The sequence below is a fragment of the Pinus tabuliformis genome, chromosome 5_2 (assembly GCF_031772625.1).
Source record: "Pinus tabuliformis cultivar Carrire ecotype Pingquan chromosome 5_2, CPIR1, whole genome shotgun sequence".
Taxonomy (NCBI): Eukaryota; Viridiplantae; Streptophyta; class Pinopsida; order Pinales; family Pinaceae; genus Pinus; species Pinus tabuliformis.
The window spans coordinates 913,954,102-913,973,933 of record NC_142306.1 but is presented as its reverse complement, the minus strand read 5'-3'; positions in this window follow the sequence as shown (position 1 = coordinate 913,973,933).

The window sequence follows — 19,832 nt, the reverse complement described above, 5'->3', positions numbered from 1 at the left end:
GACCACAACAAATCATCTATGAGTAGGAGGAGAGAACTAATGGGGCATATGGTAGTAGATTGCATGGTGGTCACAGGTCAAATAGAGATAACACGACCAGAGATGGAAGATTGTTGGACACTCTGGATAGCAGAGGGGATAGACACATGTATTATTCTAGTTCTGATTTAGATAGGCATCATGATCGTCATAATTATCATCCTTACAGGAGGAGTGATAGGGGATACTTTCCAGATGAGTTTAAGAAAGCAAAGCGACCTACTTTTGATGGAGATAAGAAGAAACCACATGATGCAGAGGCGTGGTTGTTGGCATGAGGAAATTATTTAGGTTGCATGACTATTCAGAGAACATGAAAGCTAGAGTGGCCACATTTAGTCTCAAAGTTAAAGCAGACATTTCATGAGAAGATGTGAAGAATTTTAGATGCATCCATGAGGAGGATTTTACTTCGAGTGAGTTTGAGCAAGTATTCAAGAAGAAAAATTTGTCAGAGAGATAATTTGATGACAAGGAAAAATAATTTTATGAGCTAAAAATGGGGTCCATGATAGATGACGAGTACACTAGCAGGTTTTTGGAGTTACTGAGGTATGTGCCTTATCTCACGGGTGAGAAGGCCAATATCGACAGGTTCATTAGTGGATTACCGGTTGCATTCAAAGACAGGATTGATTTTTGATGAGCCTAGATCATTGGAGGAGGCCATTCGAAAGCTAAGGCATTGCTATGAGAAATTGAAGCATAGGTCTGAGACTAAGCTAGATTGGAGAGGTAATGCAAAGAACAAAGGAAAATGGGATAAGAAATGAGCAAGACCTCAGGATTTATGTAATAAAGAGAATGCAACACCACTTAATAAGTTCAATGCATCAGATAGGGGATAGGGACACCGATCTGAGGAGCAGAATAAGGATCCCATGCCATGTTGGACTTGTGGAGGAGATCATCGCAGGAGGGATTGTCCACAGTACTAGAGTGGTTGGACTAAGATATACAGTGTGAAGGAGGCACAAACTATTGGGGATGTTGGTCAAAGTATTCCACATATTTATGCAACATTAGATAAAAAATAGGCATACTATCAGACATCTATCATTGAGATAGACAATAAGCTTTGTGATCAAGTTATTTCTGTTTTGATTGAACTAGGATCTAATCATAGCTATGTTAGTCCTGACTTGGTGGATAAGTGTGGTTTGAGTAAGGAATTACATGCAAAGTCTTGGTTAATGCGATTGGATACAGGTACAAAGAAGAGAGTTCATCATTGGGTAAGAGCCTGTGCATTTGATTTGAATGGTATGCATACCACAACACATTTGAATGTATTGCCATTGGGATCATACAATATGTTTTTGGGCATGGATTGGTTGTATCTTCATAGAACCAAGGTAGATTGTTATGACAAAGCCATTGAGTGTGTTGATGGCAATGGGGAACCAAGAGTCTTACGGGGAAAGAAGAAAGCCACATCAGTTGGGATGGTAACAACTATGCAAGCAAAGTGTAGCTGCATGAAAGGATGTATGTTATTTCCAGTGCACATTTATAGTGATAAGGGTAAGGAAGTTGAGGATGAAGATGTGTTGAGCAAGTACCTAGTTTTACAATAGTTCAAGGATGCATTTCCTAAGGATATTTCAGAGTTTCCACCTCATAGGGAGGTACACTTGTCTATTGAGTTAGTGCCAATGGAAACTCCAACATCAAAAGCACCTTACAGGATGAGCACACCTGAGTTGGTTGAGTTAAAGTTGCAGCTTAAGGAAATGTTGGAAAAGGGGTACATTAGGCCAAGTGTATCACCATGGGGTGAACCGGTATTGTTTGTGAAGAAGAAATATGGTACTCTCAAATTATGCATTGACTACAGGCAGTTGAATAAAGTAACCATCAAGAACAAATATCTGTTACCGAGGATTGATGACTTGTTCGATCAGTTGAAGGGAGCAGTAGTGTTCTCGAAGATCGACTTGAGATCTGGATATCATCAGGTACACATCAAAGAGGAAGACATTTATAAGACAATTTTCGAGACTAGGTATAGGCATTATGAGTTTGTTGTAGTTCCATTCAGTTTGACTAATGCTCCAACTACATTTATGTGCTTGATGAATAGTGTGTTGTGTCCATATTTGGATAAGTTTGTTATTGTGTTCATTGATGGTATACTGGTATATTCTAAAAATGAGGAAGAGCATGCAAAAAATTTAGCCGCAACATTGAGGTTGTTGAGAGAGCATCAGTTGTATACTAAGCTCAACAAGTGCAGTTTCTTTCAGACCGAGGTACACTACTTGGGGCATGTTGTCTCCAAGGAGGGCACTATAGTAGATCCAAAAAAGATAAGAGCCATCATGGAATGGGTTGCTCCTAAGAATGTGGATGAGGTGAGACATTTCATGGGTTTGGTAGGCTATTACAGGAGATTCATCATGAGCTTCTCACATATTTCTTATCCTATCACATCATTGCAGAAGAAAGGTAAGAATTTTGATAGACATAAACAAAGGAAAAATAATAACCACGGATGATGGGACACTTATTCCAAGCTTAATGTTGGGAAAAATCCTAGTGATGGGGGCACTTGTGATTGTTTATGGCTTAGGAAATTGGAAAAGGAAATGGCTAAGGATTTCGAAAGGTAAAATGGATTTTTTAGCACAATTATTTATGAAAATAATTGAATTTAGGAGAAAAGGGAGGTGAAAGGTCACAGGTTGCATGTGAGGAGGAAAATAAAGAAAATAGAGGCCTCATTCATAAAAAGGCTTCTGAGAATCAGTTGGTAACCTTTTGTTAGTTCGGTGTTGGAACTCTCTCATTATTCTCTCTCTCTCTCTCTCTCTCTCTCTCTCTCTCTCTCTCTCTCTCACCCACTCTTGGAGACTTAGATTTCTCTTGGAGCACTCTTGGAGGGTGTGGAATACTTGGATTTTTGGAGCAATAAGGCAAAGGAAGATTAGAAAAGTGCAAGAGGGCATCAGGATGAACAACTACATAGGATTTTCTTGCAGGTAGCAAGTTACATGTATTATTTCTTCACTAGATTTGGCATCCATGGCATGTGCATGTGGATTCTTGGTCATGATCTGTTACTGGCATGGAGGATTGCGTAGCCTTTCCATTTCTTGTATAATTGTGGAGTTTATGGTTTATTTCCTTGTTGTGCTTTTGGTTGGTCCTCATGTTTCCTTAGCTTGGGTTGAGTTACTAGTTCCTGGAGTCTTGTAACAACTTGGGTTGATTTACTAGTCCTATAGCCTTGGTTGGACAAATGCTCTGGAGCCCTTGGTGGGTTGAGTTACTAGTCCTGGAGCCTTGGTTGGAAAATGATCTGGAGCCGTCTATGGGTTGAGTTACTAGTCTTGGAGCCTTGGTTGGAACAAACACTCTGGAGCCCTAAATGGATGGGATAGAGACCAATTTGATGATGGTTTTGTGATGTTCGATCGTGAGGTGGAATCACTATTTTATGGGTTGAGGTGGATGGCATCTAGAAGCCCTAGATGAGTTTCGATTGATGTGTTCTATGAGATCCCACATTCATGCTTGGAATATGGCATGGGGGTGAATGGCTGAAGAGAGATTTGACTCAACCATTCTACGGTCAGGTGGAACATGGAAGTCCCATCTGGGGTTTGGATTTTGCATCATTAATGAAAGGTTATTTCTCCTTATACCTATATGATAATTTGATGGAATATATGTGGTTTATATGGATGTAATTTCATTGGTATTTTTGGTACTCTTATGTTGGTTATGTATGTGTTTTATGACAACTATGTATGGATCTCATCATGTTTTTACTTGTAATTGAATGATCAATGTATCTATGACCTAATGGATGGAATGGGAGTTGATGTGTTGAGGCATCAATGTTTCTTAGTGATTTTCAACGAAGTATGAGACCCCTATGCTTAGATATGTTATTTACACCTGTAGATTACATATTTGTGATATGTTTGACGAAATTCCTGTCATGGATATTAGGGTCAAGTCAAGGTATTATCCAAGTAATTACATAAATACTGTTGTTTCCATGTTATGTTATTGTTCTGAAGGTATCATGAATTTCTGGGCAGTGACCTAGGCTTTGGGCCTAAAAAATTGGCTTAATTCCCTAGGACACTGACACAAAACTGGCAAAAAGAGTCCCTGGATGCTAGTAGACAAGCCCGTGAGAGCGTTGATAGGTCCCTAGATGTTGTCATGCCCATAGTATGAGAGCGACTCGAGTTAAGTTGTCTAAAAGTTTAGTGGGACCCAAGGGCAAGCTGCCTAAAGTGTTGGATTGATTCATGAGGGTTCTGATGCTGATGTTGAATGTCTGTATGGTGTGTTTTCGTCAGTTCCACTTCCTTAACATGACTTAGGAGGTCGAATCATATCATAGTAGCCTCCCATCGCATGTTTACCCCAGATGGTCGGTTGCTTGGGTAGATGTGGGAGGAGGGTGTTACAAAGGAATTGATCATATAGTTTGTGCATTAAATGGAGTAATATAAACTAATCATTTTTTTTCAAAAATATGTGCAAACCAAATTATGAAATGTTTTGGTCCATAGCATGCCCGAGATGGTTCTACCCATTTTCAAAATCCATTTATGCACATTTACTTAGTAGTAAATGTGGAAAGTATGATACTCTATGAGCCTTCCATGTTGGATCAAGAAACTAAGGAGAAACTCATACCTACCATAGATATCTTAGCACTAGGAGCATAACAAAAATTAGTAGAATATATAACTTTTCATGACATGGCCTTCCGCAGATCAATTTGAAAGGACAACTTCAAAGTAGGGAAAAATTGTACATTGATGAGAAGATAGAGGAAAAATTTCCTCACCTCATTTTGTGAAAACTTTTTGGGACTAAAATCCTCCCTAAATGGGTATGCATGATCTAGAATGGATCATTGTATACTTTTTCATCTATCATGGTAATTTCTAGGTAAAAATTTGGAGGAATTGACTTACATGATGCATTTTAGTGGCAAGTCCTTGCCTCAATATTTAGGGTTTGGAACTTTCCATTGCCATTTTGGTTCACAAATTGGTACTAATTGAAGTCAAATGTTTTTAGCATAGCTCACAATCCCTTGACATTTTTCTATCTCCATTTATTACCAAATTACATTTGTAGCAATTGATCACACCATATCAAAAACTTGAGATATTTAATTCACCCTACAAAAAGTATCATCTGCTATCATTATTTATTTTTCATTAACAAGTATTTACCCCTCTTCATAATCACAAACCAAGTTGAAGTTAGAATTTAAACAAAATGCGTAAAGAATCTTGAGCAATGGCATTCTAAAAATCAATCCATAGGTGATAAATGACCAAAATTATAGGAAATAAACTCATGCGGGATAGAAAACTATGCACTTTATTAATATGTTTCACACTATACTCACAATCATGTTTAATATCCCTTTATCTATATAGTAATAAGTTTTAAGCTAACTATTATAATAATTATATATTACTAAATCATTTTCTACCTAGCTTATTAATCAAATTCAACTAACTTACACTATAACCACTAAAGTGGAGATATAAAAGTGAGAATGCATCAACATATACAATTTTTTAAAGTGAAAATTTTGAAGTTCTTCCGTTTGTCTCCATCACATGCGTCGTAGAAAAACTTGGATTCCTTTTGTTGACGACTCACATTTTCAAGTCATGCTTTTCTTCTCGACTAGTCGGGCACTTATTTTTGTGAAACGATTGGTTCATTGCATGTATTCCACGAAGCGTAATGCTTGAAGATTCATATGTGGCTAATGAAACATGAACACAACACTTCATTCTTTGGGAAATCGCAGAGGAAAAATGAAAGTGCAATTCAATATCTACGCCGAAGGTGTTCTCTCTGTTCAAGACACACTGTTCATTGCAGCGAATCAACGAGCATAGTTTTCGTCATCCAATTTTGACACGTGAAATCTCTGTCCTACCCCTATGTGGTCCTGTGCAGGGTGGAAGCTACTTGTCTGTCCATTCATAATTACAGAAAATAATGAGAATTAAATTTTAAAAAGTTAAATTTTATAAGGGTAAGCGATTTTAGCATTATTTATTATTAATAGTAATAATAAAAATTGAATTTTAAAAACTTAAATTTTATAAAGGTAATTGATTTTATCATTATCTATTATTAATAGTTTTTAGTATATTTAATCACTTAGTTTTAAACAATTGAATCAATGCAATTTACGGAAATTTCAATAAATCTCATTGTGAGTCTTTGTGAATAGAAATTAGAGGAGTTGTTTAAGAATTGCTTAAACTGTCAAAAGTGGTCAGAATTCAGATTAAAAAATTTCAAAATTTTTTATAGAGACAATGTTTGAATCATGTTTTTGATGGTGAAAATGGATTCAGCGCCATCGAAAACATCTCATACACCCAAAATTATGAAGTTTGACAACTTTTATTTAAATTCACAAAAACTCTTGCCAAATTTTTTCAAAATATGACCGGAATTTCCATAACAAAATAGCATACTCACTCATTAGAATACTGCAAAATTAAGTGTTTTCATGGATCTTGTTTGTTTCTGGCAGCTTGCAATGTGAGATGTGTAGCCCTGTGAGAATTGGAATTCGTGAAGTGTGCCATTTGCACGATGACGTCATGGCCACGGGCTCCCTGGGGAATTCAGATTTGACATGCACCACTCTTTAGAAGTTGTATTATTTGCAAAAGTGAAAGTGACGTTGTTGGTATGGCAGATCGTCGAAAAGATTGACCATGCTTTAAAAGCCATGGAGCACCTCAGAAATGGCTGTGAGGTATCGATACGGTCCTCTCAAAAGTTAAAAAAATACGACTCACATTAATTTTTATTTATTTTTACATTTGATTTGATTTATTTTGAACCCAATTATATATGAATTAATTTTTTTATATTTTTATAAAATATAAAGTTATAATAAACAATTTTGATACATCTTTCTTAACCTTTTTTTTTTCCAATTATTCTATGTTAGGATGTGGAAATAGTTATTATAAAGTAAATAGATATTGATATTATAAAGTAAATGGATATTGATATTATAAAGTAGAAAGTGACTCTAGAATAGTGTAGATCAAAATGTTGAAGCAGGTAATATATTTATTTTTAATTAAAAAGTCTAAAGAAATAAAAGTTTTTGATTTTTTTAATACATAAAACATTTTATATAAAAATAGTTTTATAATACTTTTACATTATTCTATTACATTATAGATGTTTATGATAGAATTTATCTGAAAAGTAAGATAATTAAAAATATACGTATATTTATTATCAATACAATATTTTCATTGTAAAAGAAAATTAAAATATTTTAAATAAATCATTATCTTTTATTTATTTTCAAAAGTAATTTTGTTTTATATTATTTTGAAAAATATCAATATTATTAAAATAGCAATTTAGTAAAACAAAGTTTTGGTTAATCACTAAAATTTTATGAGTTCAAAGAAATTAATGTAAAATCAACTATACTTTCATTTTTTAAATATCTTGTATATAATTACAAAATATATATATATATATATATATATATAGAAAGTTAATAATCTTTTTAATTTTATATATCCAGTTTATATTTCTTAATTATATAGCTATTTGGTGTCTCTCTTGGTCGTGACCTTAAAATTGGATAATAACTAGCATTTGCACCAGATGTTGCAAAGGAAAGCAAACGTCGTAAGGCATAAATTCAAGAAGAATCACGACATATAAAAAATTATTGAAGTTAAAAATTAGTAAACAAAATGTCATTCAAAGCTACAAGATAAAGAGAAATCACTTATGTTATGCCAAATTTGACAAATTCTATAACCTTCTGAACATAGAGTTATGCTAAATTTGACAAATTCCATAACCTTTAGAACATAGATTGCCTCTTGACCTTCAAAGATGGCATTTCAAGTTCCAATATCAAATATTTGATAGATTTTGAAAAAATACAAGTAGTAGATGAGATAAACTAAATAAAATAATATTAATTCATGAACAATATGATAAAGAATTATACATGAATATATGCACATGGTGATGATGGGAGTTAGCATGGAGGTATTGGTTAGTGTGAGTTTTTTTGTGATAAACTTATAAGGAAAGTGAACCATTAGAGAGAGACGAGTAACAACGATATCCAGGAAGGGTAGGGATGAGTGCTCTTCCAATTCCATTGTAAATTGGATATGCGAGGAAACGTTGTTGAGGTGATGAAGAAAAGCTTGGAGGGATGCAAGCTTATGAGGCCACACTACAAAAGTGTCATCAACAAACTTGTATCAACATTTGGGTTTCTGATGCTAAGAATTAAGGACCATAGAATCGAAATGCTCCATAAAGATATTTGCCACAAGCAAACATAGTGAAGACCCCATTGTCATTCTTTCGGCATGTCCATAGAAATACCATTGTAGGAGAAGAAGGTAGAGGATAGACAAATTTTAATAAGGTTAAGGGTTTGAGGATCGACCAACTTGGATATTAATTCTAAAGCTTTAGGAACAAGGACTTTGGTAAAGAGGGATACCACATCAAAGCTGATGAAGATGTCATTGATGTCAAGATGAATGGATTTGGCATTTTGGATGAAGTGGGGGGAATCTTTAATGAAAGAATAATATGTACCAAGAAAGGTTTGAATCTTGGTGGCTAGGAAGCGAGAGAGCACATGAGTGGGGGCTCCATTAGCACTCACTATGGGTCTTAAGGGGATATCCCTTTTATGAATCATTGATTGCCCATAGATTTTGGGGGTCATAGGATGTTGAGGGATGAGCCGCTTCTCAGTAAGAGGATCAAGAAGAAGAAGCGAAATCACACTTTTTATATGTCCTAGCACTTACTGCACCCAAATTTAGGAGATAAAAAACCTCATATCCTTGAAAAACTTCTACTTCAAAATTAAATGCATTGTATGTGATTATGCCTATGGTGGTCATATAAATAAACAACAAAGACAATACTCAAAGATTACATAATGGCTTTAGATCCCAACTAGACTTGATGATCTTCAGATAATGGATTTGGTCTATTTTGCATGCTACAATGCTTGGGATTCAAGCACAAGTTGCTCAAGATGCTGCATAACATATTCATTGTTTGTGTTCTTTAAATATCTTCTCTTACTTTATGCACATCCCATTCTCTACATGGAATGTAAACTCAAATCTGTTATATAGTAAAAATTGAACCTATTAATCATGGAATTGGCACAATTATAAATCTTTTACAAGAAAGATATATTTTGTTCACGCATAGCAGACTATTTTATATGTGGAAAGTCCTCATCAACAACTATATTCCCATTCTAGTACGATACATTGAAGAATATTATCCTCATGATGCCAACAAGAAGAAATATCAATGACATATAGGGTTCTTGTCCCTTGCCTAACCAATGGAGAAGAATGAAGTATAAAGTAAACAATTTATTTATGGAGGTGCAACAACTCCATCTCTGTATGCAAGTGGTCAATGGCTTCTTATGCATGTATTAACAAAATGTTCATTTGATGTGCATTGTTTTCTTATGTGCCATCAAATTCGCATTCTAATGTTATGAGTGGCACATTCCATAGTTTCTTATTAAATGGTTTATGCATTCTTTGTTTCTTTCATATTTTTTTTGAAACACTACATACTAATTTTTCAAATTGCAATGTTGTGCTTTGCAGAATTATTGTGTATACAAGGCAATGATGATATTAGCCAAGGGCAAAAACATTGAAAATTTGTTAGATTTGTGCTGGGCAATATTTCATGGAGCCCCTGAAGTTTGAAAGGTGTAAGGCATTATATTTCTATCATGATTTATAAACATAATTGGTAAATAGGCAACACAATTCAATTTAGAGTAAATAACTCATGAAAATTGTTGTTTTTCATTGTTACCTTTAGATTGCACAAACTCACCAGATGGAATTCTAACTCTATATAGAAGCCCACTCCAAGGGATTTCACAAGGCTGCTTGGAAATCCATTTGAAGATCATCATTTTGGAAACTTCAACCAGCTACTGTGCATGGAGGTAGAGGACGCCCATGAATCGCCAAATGTTCCAACACTCATGACACTAAATCCCGTAAGCCTCATCTAGCTCATACCCTCTCAAAGGTTATGCTTTTGCAAAGGTTTATTACTCAAAGTACTTCATAGAGATTGTCTAAGTAGATAACCCATGAAGATTGTTCAAATATGCAAGAGAAATCTAAGCAAGGTTTCCTTATGGGGCATAGGCTAAGCTGTATCTAAAGCACCTTGCTTCCTGCAATATTTTCTGGAAGTTGTGTTGAATATTTTTTCATCTAATTTGCTGGAAATTCAAACGTCCAATTTGTTGGAAATTCAAACCTCCAACTATATCAAGAAATTTTGCAATCCCTGCAATTGATAAATGTACCCTAGGCATTTCAACCTATTTTGAATTGACCTGTGATGCTCAAAATTGCAAATTGAACAATGTATAATGCAGAATATGCAATTCTATCAATCATAGGATTCTTGTGAAATGAGGGCAATTTAGTTAGCCATATTACATTGTATTATGCAGGTTCAATATTTATAAAGGCAGGCACAAAATTAAAATGGGTAGCCCCAATTTTGGTGCTACTAAGACTATCAGAAATAAACGCTTTGCAAAAATGTACACAACCACAATGGAAATTTCGAGTTTCAAGTTACTCAAGCTGGATTGTGGCTCGGTAAAGAGTATTCACGATGACTGGTGCACCTTCCAAGATTATCACGCGTAGTTGAGATACTAACATGGACACAAGCCAGAGTCGAATTGTGGTTCGATAAAGAGTATTCACGATGACTAGTGCAACTTCCAAGATTATTACGCGTAGTTGAGATCCTGACATGGACACAAGCTAGAGTTGTTTGTGTAGTTGGGAAAGCAGTTGCGAAATGGATGGACTTGGGGCTGAGTAGCAACCGTCATCCAATTCAAATCAACGAATAATTATAACCCAATCGTCTAACAAAACACCAAATGGAACAGATTATGGCACGAAGGTAGTTAGGAGAGGTCTTTTTAGAGGGGAATGCCTTACGACATAAATATTTATAAGCTTAACTTTAATCATTTTGATTTTGTGCCTATAAATATTTGTAAGCTTTTAAATTACAAGTGTATTTGTAAATTGGCTTGATATACCCACTCCAATCCTACTCCAATCCTTGGACTGAAAATGAACCTAATTTTGTAATATCACAATAATTTCTCAATATCATAAAATTATATACTTGGTTTCCTCTAAAATTTAAGAGGGACGAAGTTGCTCGCTTCTAACTAGAATCTAAAATTATAGCATTAGTAATATGGAAAATTTGAAAACATGGCATTAAAGTTATGTCAGATTTAACTTCTATTTAATTAGTGAGTTGTATTATACGTTTCGATTTATCCATCAACCTTTTCTTTTCTTTTTTCCTTTTAATTTCATGAGATTTTTTTTTATAAATTAAATTGAACTATATAATTAAATTTTGAACTTATATGGGGCTACATATTCCTATTCACTTTCCTCATTTAACTAAATTTAAAAGTTAAAAAATAGGAAATAAAAACATTCTGTCAAGGTTTGTGTGGCCACCAATTGGGGCTACCCCAGTTGCCAAGACTGATGCCTTCTCTGGAAATGCCACGATGGTAACACCATGCAACCTTCCTAGGACTCATTCTCTGTGGAGACAGAGAAGGGCCATCATTTGGAGGTGCCTTCCATTGCCACGGATGGTCTCTTTTCTAAGAAATGCCATGACGGGTAGACCATGCAGGCTACTCTAACAGTGATTCATTGGACGTGGCTTATGAATGTGATTGAGAGTGAGGCCACCATTTGGACCTGCCTTCAATTGCCACAAATGATCACTTTTCCGGGTAACGCCATGGTGGTCAGACCATGCAGGTTTTCCTAGCATTGCTTCTATTTATTTTCTTCTAAATAACTGATGAGCTAATGTGGTCGAACGTCTCTCTCCAAAATGGTGAAAAAGTGAGACTTGTACATTGAAAAATATCCAATAGGTTTACATGACTTGCTCAAACATTTTGAAGATACAATGTTTTTGCCACAACTGGGGCAGAGCAGGAAACCTCAAATCTTGGGAATCATAGGGTTAGGTGGTGCATGAAAAACAACATTGGCAAAAGAATTCTTCATATCCTACTTCTTATCTGATGTGAGAGATCATGCTGTGAAACGTTCTTTAAATCTGTTGCAGAGAAAGATTCTTAATAACTTGACTGGATTGGATCAACCAATAGACAACGTTGATGAAGGTAAAGCGATGCTCATAGACCCTCTCAAATCTTCCAACACCTTAGTAATCTTGGATGACATAGACGATGTGAATCAGGTTGATGCACTTCTGCATGTTCAAATTCATGATCTCCGCTCAAGTACCTTAATATTGATTACATCTAGAGATAGGCATGTTCTCAGAAGCTCAACAGTTGAAAAATAATCAATTTATAGGCTAACTGGACTGAACGCAGAACACTCTGAGGAGCTTTTCTGCTCCCATGCCTTCATCCAACCCTATCCGCTCCCAAGATTTGAATCTCTGGTGGATAACTTCTTAGAAGTTGTGTGTAATGGATTGCCCTTATCTTTGAAAGTATATGGGGTACTTCTTTATGGAAGAGACTGGGAAGACGAAATTGGGAGTCTTCAACATACACTTCCCAATGAGATAAAGAAAACATTTATGAGAAGTTATAACTGAGGAAAAATAAATATTCTTAGACATTGCATGTTTTTTCATTGGACCAAACAGAGATACGACCATTAGAATATGGGAAGGATCAGGTTGGAAAGGAAAGTGGAGGTTTCAAAATCTAGAGGATAAGATTCTTGTAGAAGTGGAAAGTCTAAATAATAGACATATGCATAACTAGCTTAGGGTATGGGGAGAGATCTTGTTGAGGATTCAAGGTTGTCGTGTTGTCTTTGGCATTGGACAGAGAAAGTAATCGACGATTCCTCGCCGTTATCATCTGTAAGTGCTCAATCATCTATTCGTATCCATTACTTTTGTAGATTATTCAATAAAATCTGGGTTCAATTTTTAGTTCTTCATTTTGAAAAATAAAGATTTGGGTTCAATTTTTTATTTATTTTTCCATTTTTGCAAGCCTCAATTATTAATAGTTATTACATATCATTTTTCAGAATGGACAAATAAGAACCGTGTGAGGAGTTAGAATGGTTCTTGATGAATATTACGACGATGAATTATATGGCACTATTGTTACGAGGAGGTTGAAACTTCTTGATACTGAAGGTGTTGTTATGAGGAGGTTGTGACTTATTGATACTGAAGGTGTTCTCTTGGATGGCGTTTTGAACAGGGTGGAATTCCTAGATCTCTTATGGCTCCGCCAGAATGAGTGTCCCAACTCTTCCTTTCCTTCTTTGATTCCAATGAAAAATTAAAGGGTTCTTCAAGTGTCAGAGAGCTATTTAAAAACACAGTGACGAGACGAATCACAGGTAAATAGGAATTTGCTGCTGAGTGATTACTTGTTATTAATGTTCATGGTACACTGCTAGGAATTGAATGAATCTAACAGTTTTCACATATACATATGGATTGCTTTGTTTATGATTACGAACATTGGCAAAAAAAAAAAGGCAAGAATTAAAAAAATAAATCATCATTTACATTTATAATAAATTCTCATATCATTTTCATGGTATTATAAAACATCTTTATATATAAAATAAATTTCTTGAAGTAAGCATTTTGCAAGCAGGGACCTACATAATATATATAATATCTTCTAAGGTAAGCATTTTGCAAGAACCTTTGGAGCTATGGGAGTTAGATATTTCTACACCCCTATTGAGTATTTCGAATTCCATTGAGCAGCTGGAGGATCTTGAACGGATTGTGGTGGATGGCCTTGAAGTGCGTGGTGGAGTGCAGATGATAAAATTGCTAGAAGAAATTGGCGATCTCTAGTCAATGAAGGCCTTGGTGTTAAGAAACTGCTCAGAAATCATTTCAATACCAGACTGCTTTGGTCATTTACCAAACCTCCAATATATGGAGCTACGTCATTGCACAAAATTGAAGCGGATTCCAAATTCATTTGGATATTTAACTAATCCTACATATCTTGCTTTGAGTGGTTGTAACAGATTAAATATTTAGAGAGAAACATGGGAAAAATAAACACGCTTGAGTACATAGATTGTTACTATTGTGAAAAAGTTAAGAGACTACCTCAGCAAATCATATGTCAAACTCGACTATAGTTCAATAAAGAATATTCACAATGACTAGTGCAACTTCCAAGATTATCACGATCAATTGAGATCCTGACATGGACACAAGACATAGTTAGACTGTGGTTCGATAAAGAGTATTCACGCGAGTTGAGATCCTAACATGGACACAAGCTAGAGTCATTTGTGCAGTTAGGAAAGCGGTTGCGAAATGGATAGACTTGGGACCGAGTAGCAATCGCCATCCAATTCAAATCAACGGATAATCATAATCCACTCGTCTAACAAAATATCAAATGGCATAGATTATGACACGAAGGCAGCTAGCAGAGTTGTTGTTTTCAGAGGGGAACACCTTATGGCGTAATAATAATAATAATAATAATAATAATATATTAATAGCTATGTGGATGATTTATATATTTTTGACTGGTTATGATATAGGTTAACGCATATTTTTTCCACCATTCAAGTTTACGAAGAGACAGTAGGATTAATGTGAATGATCATGTCTTGCAGACACATAAGCCTTTGTATGTAGAGTTGGGATATGGAATACTTGGTAATATTTTTTATGGAATTTAGAGGCCTTTAAAAGCGATTTCCATAAAGTATGGTGATGTCTGTATTCCTCAAGGAGCGTCTGTGCCTATCTTGGACAAGTACACAACTTGGGATTTTCAGCCTAAGAAGATATCTATTGGAGATGTGTTAACTCGTAGTGATTCATATGTGACAGACTTTGAGAATAGTTTGATGGAGCATGGGTGTTACCAGGTGTGTCGGGGAACATAATTTGAATTCGAAACCTTTCACCGTGGACATGGGACGGGGATGGGAAATATACGAACGAATTGTAGTGTTGGGATCACTGGAAGCTCTGGGATGGACGAGCCTCTAGTTCTTTAACTGTAATTGTACAAAGAATACAAAGAGAAACAAGCTCTCATCTAGATCATCTTTAGCATTGTAGTCGCCTTCTCCTGCAATCTTCTCTAGCTTGTTTTGTTTTAATCCTTTCCGTTATGTGTTTAGCTTTGGGGAGAGTCGTATGGTTAGTCTTCAATGCATTTATTTGTGATTTTTCATTTTTTAAATTGGCTCCACTGGATTTTGAAAATATTTTGGAATTTGAGAGATAGAAAGCTAATTATTTTTCAAATTTGATTGAAAAAACAAAATTAATAAAATTAAATCTTGTCTATTAAATTTTGAAATATTTTTAAAATTGATCTACATAAAATACCTCAATAATATTTTCTTTAGATTTTGTTGTATAAGAGCAATAAGATGAAATTTATATGCTTAAGAGAAAAATATCTACATATTAAAATTAATACAGGCCACAAATCACATAAGCTATTTAAAATCAAATAAAAAATTTAAAAATATTAATATTTAAAAATAAAATTGTATGTAATTATAAAATTATATATATTTTTTTATATATCCCTTTGACATGCATCTCTCGATGCCAGGGTTAGTATATTCTCTTTTCTTTCATCTTGGGCTCACGATCATGGTGGGGTCTTCTTACAGCAAGTTTGTGATTAGCCGGGCTACGTTTGAAAAGTGTGGCACGTCCACAAAATTTTAGTTGTTTTTACGGTAAGTAATTAATGATAAATTTTAGTTGTTTTTACTTTAATTAAGTAATAATTATATATACATATATATTATTTTTATTTATAATTGTAGATTTTAATTTTCTTACCTTAAATAAATTTAAATATATAATACTTACTTGAAATGATATCAAATTTTTAAAACTTAAAATTTATGAAATAAAATTATATATAGAGATATATCTATGGTGATTCTATAACATATTTTTTACACTTTGAATTACAACAATTATATATATATATATATATATATATATATATTATTTTTATTAAAATTTTGTACATTTTTATATATACATTTTGATCAAATAAATTTGAAGATAATTTTAATTTAAATAATTACTAAAAATAAAAATAATAAATAATAATAATATAAGAATAAAAATAATAAATTTTAAAATGTATATTTTTGATAAATAACATGATGTATGTAATTATTAGTATGAAATTATATCCAAGCTTTTTATGTTTATGTAAATGTGAAATCACCTTAAACAAAAGTAATTTTTTTCTCAATTAAAAATAATAAAAATAACTTGTGTTATAGAGATTTAAAGATATTTGAGAAATAACATAAAAGTATATGGTATTATGTTTTTTGTGTTTATAATTAAAAATATCTTTTTTGGTAAGTTGGGTAGTGTTTATAGTGTACTTTTTAAGTAGAAATTTATATATAATACTTGGGGTGTAGTAGGAAAACCAAACTAGTAGCATAACATAATTTTTTGAGACCATGTAAAGAATTTGAATAAAATTACAAAACTTAATAGATATTTGATACTATGACAACCAAAGACTCCCATCATGCCCGAGTGCAAGGAGTTGTCACACAGAGGCTGTGCTGGATGAGCTTCGACCAAAATGTGGAACATTTAGCATGTTTAGAATCCCTTCTCTAGGCGATCCCACATCCCATGTGTGCGGCTCCAACCTTGTAACTCTGCTTTCTGGGTAATGAACTTGCTTCAGATACCAATTGGGCTCAAACTGAGGATACTTGCTCCTTTCATTGAAGTCCCAATCCTCTATCTTTAGTTGGGGAATTTTCCCCAACGCTTCACCTTCAAAAGGCACCTCCTCCGGCAACAACAGAGTGTATGTAGCAAACCTTCCTTCCTTCTTCTCCTTAACCGATTTTGCGCCAGGTTTTCTAGGTGCCATGTAGGGTGGGAGCACAGAGGGGATTTCTTCAGCCTCTGCCTCCTTACGCTTGAATTCAACCTCCTCCTCACTATCATTGACCTATTGCACCATCTTCTTGCCCTTCTGCATTGGCTTCTTACCCTTATCCTCCTTATTCTTTATGTACACTTCTTTTTGTGTTTTCTTTCTGGGTGATTCTCTTAATTATGTTGCAGAGACCTCAGCTGGTCTTTTCTCCTTTGTCTTCTACGGTTGTGGTTGTGCTTATGACCGTGGCTATTTTCTTGGCAACCTCAAGCACATCAAGGACATAGGCACACTGACTGGTGTTGTTTTTCTGGCTTGTGACTCCATAATACCAGCTAGCCCCTTCTTTGCAAATATCCTAACCATCTCTTCAAAACTCCTCTCAGACATGCAATAGATCCTTCACACTTAGACACAATTTTTGAATTCTCTGGGAAGCAAAGTGTAAAATGTGGCACAAGATGTGGTTTTTATAACAATTTTGAATTCCCAACCTCATGATTGGTTTAAATTTGGCTTATTTAATGCAGGTATGGGCTAGATACAACTAGCTGTGCTTCATAAATTCTTTTCTCCCGTGCCTCTTAATGGTAATTTCCTTTTAATGGTTCCCTTTTTCCTTCCAACGGTCATATTTCCAGCTAACTTCGTCAGACCTCTCCTTTTGGCGCAAACACTTCTTCTTTGTTGCAACTCCTTTGGACTTTGTTATACTCCTCAGATCGCGTAACAATTTTCCTTTGGCGAAGTCCCTTCCTGTAGAGTAGTTTATATTCATGTTCCCACTTTCAACTATTGGTGGTTCTAAGACTGTCTTCGCTTCATTGTTTTATCTCAAGGTTCCAGGTACAATGTCATCCCTATATATCTTCAATTTGTTGTCATTCACCCATCCCAGAATCATCTGTCCGTTCAACTTCGTGAGTTGTACTGCATCACCATCCGAGATATGCTTAATAATATAAGGTCCTAACCACTGTGTTTTGAACTTCCCGGGGAACTTTGAAACTTGTTATTGTACAATAACACAAAATATCCTTTGCAAAATGTATTCTGCTTAATATGCCTGTTATGCCAGGCTTTCTCCCTTGCTTTCTAGACTTATTGATGAAAGCTTGCGATAAACCTGTCTTCTTCTAAAGTGAGAAATTGTGCCATCCTCTCCTCCATTATCTTAGAATCTGCCATATCAGTGAAAGTTGCAATTCACAAACTAGGCATAATATACTCCATGGGCATGACCACTTCTTACTTATACACTAGTCAAAATGGTGTCTGGCCTGTCACTTTCTTGCATGTAGTTCTATAAGCCCACAACACCACTGGAATCCTTAAATCCCATTTATTCCTATTCACATTGCATCTTTGGTAAGCGTATTCTCTAGAATTTTGTTGAATGCTTTGACGGTCCCATTTGCTTGTGGGTGATACAAGGTACTCTTCTGATGGTATACCTAGAATTATTGGTCAGCGCCTCAATAGTTTCATTCAATAAGTGCGAACCTCGATCGCTCATTAGTATCTTTGGGCACCCAAATCTAGACCAAATAGATTAAAAAATAAACTTCGCGACAGTTTCCTCATTGCAATCCTTCACGGTTGTGCTTCAACCCACCTCGTCAGATAATCCGTCGTAGTGATGATGTACCTATCTCCAATTTTTTCCTAGATGGATTAATATGACCAATAAGGTCCAGTGCCCATTTATCAAATGCTTTTAATGTCACCTGCAGATTTAATGGCATTTCATCTTTTTGTGATGGTCTTCCTATTCTCTGACATCTATCACACGCTCTGCAAAACTCCTTTGTGTCCTTATTCATTGTGGGACACCATAACCCAGCTCTCAAGATCTTTTGCGTAGTAGCCCTCCCTGCATATTGTCCACCTACAACACCTTCATGAGCTTCTATCAGGATGTTTTGTTTTTCATCCTTAGGTACATGTCTTCACAATATCTCATATGGTCCCATCTTGTATAGATGTCATGCAATCAATGTGAAATTAGCTGCTTTTTCTACCAATTCATTCTTTTGTTGTGTCGAGTATTCCTGAAGCACCCTTCCTATGGCCAAAAATTGAATAATGTTAATGAAGTGTTCGTCCGCAACCTTGATTGTGAACAACTGTGCATCAGGTAAGTTCTCTTTGAGACTGTTGGATTCTTCACCTGACTCCAATCTTGACAAGTGATCTAGTCCAACGTTTAATCTTCCTAGCTTGACTATATCTTCAAAATCATACTCTTGGAATAGTAAGAGCCATCGACAGATCTTTCCTCCTAGGATAGGCTTATTCACCAAGTACTTCAGTACAGAGTGATCAGTGAACATCTTAAAATGCGCTCCCAATAAATAGTTCCTCAACTTCTGCAGTGCATAAACCATAGCTAGGCCTTCCCTCTCTAGTGTAATTATTTTCTATCTTGGAGAACTTCCTGCTTTCAAATGCTATAGGATGATCAAATTCATTTGCTCTTGGTTGTTCCAACACTACGCCTAATGCTATGCATGATGCATCAACATGCATGTGAAATTCCTTACTCCAGTCTGGAAAAACTAAGGTCAACATAGTTACCATCGTTTCCTTCAGGATATCTAGACTCCTTTGACATTCTTCATCCCATTTAAATGTGAAATCTTTCTTCACTAACTTCTCCATCGGAGCATTTTTCTGTGCATATCCCCTTATATTTTTCTATTATAATTAGTGTGTCCCAGCGTAGTGTGCAATTGTCTGACAATTTTCAGAGGTGGCAAGGTCACAATTACTG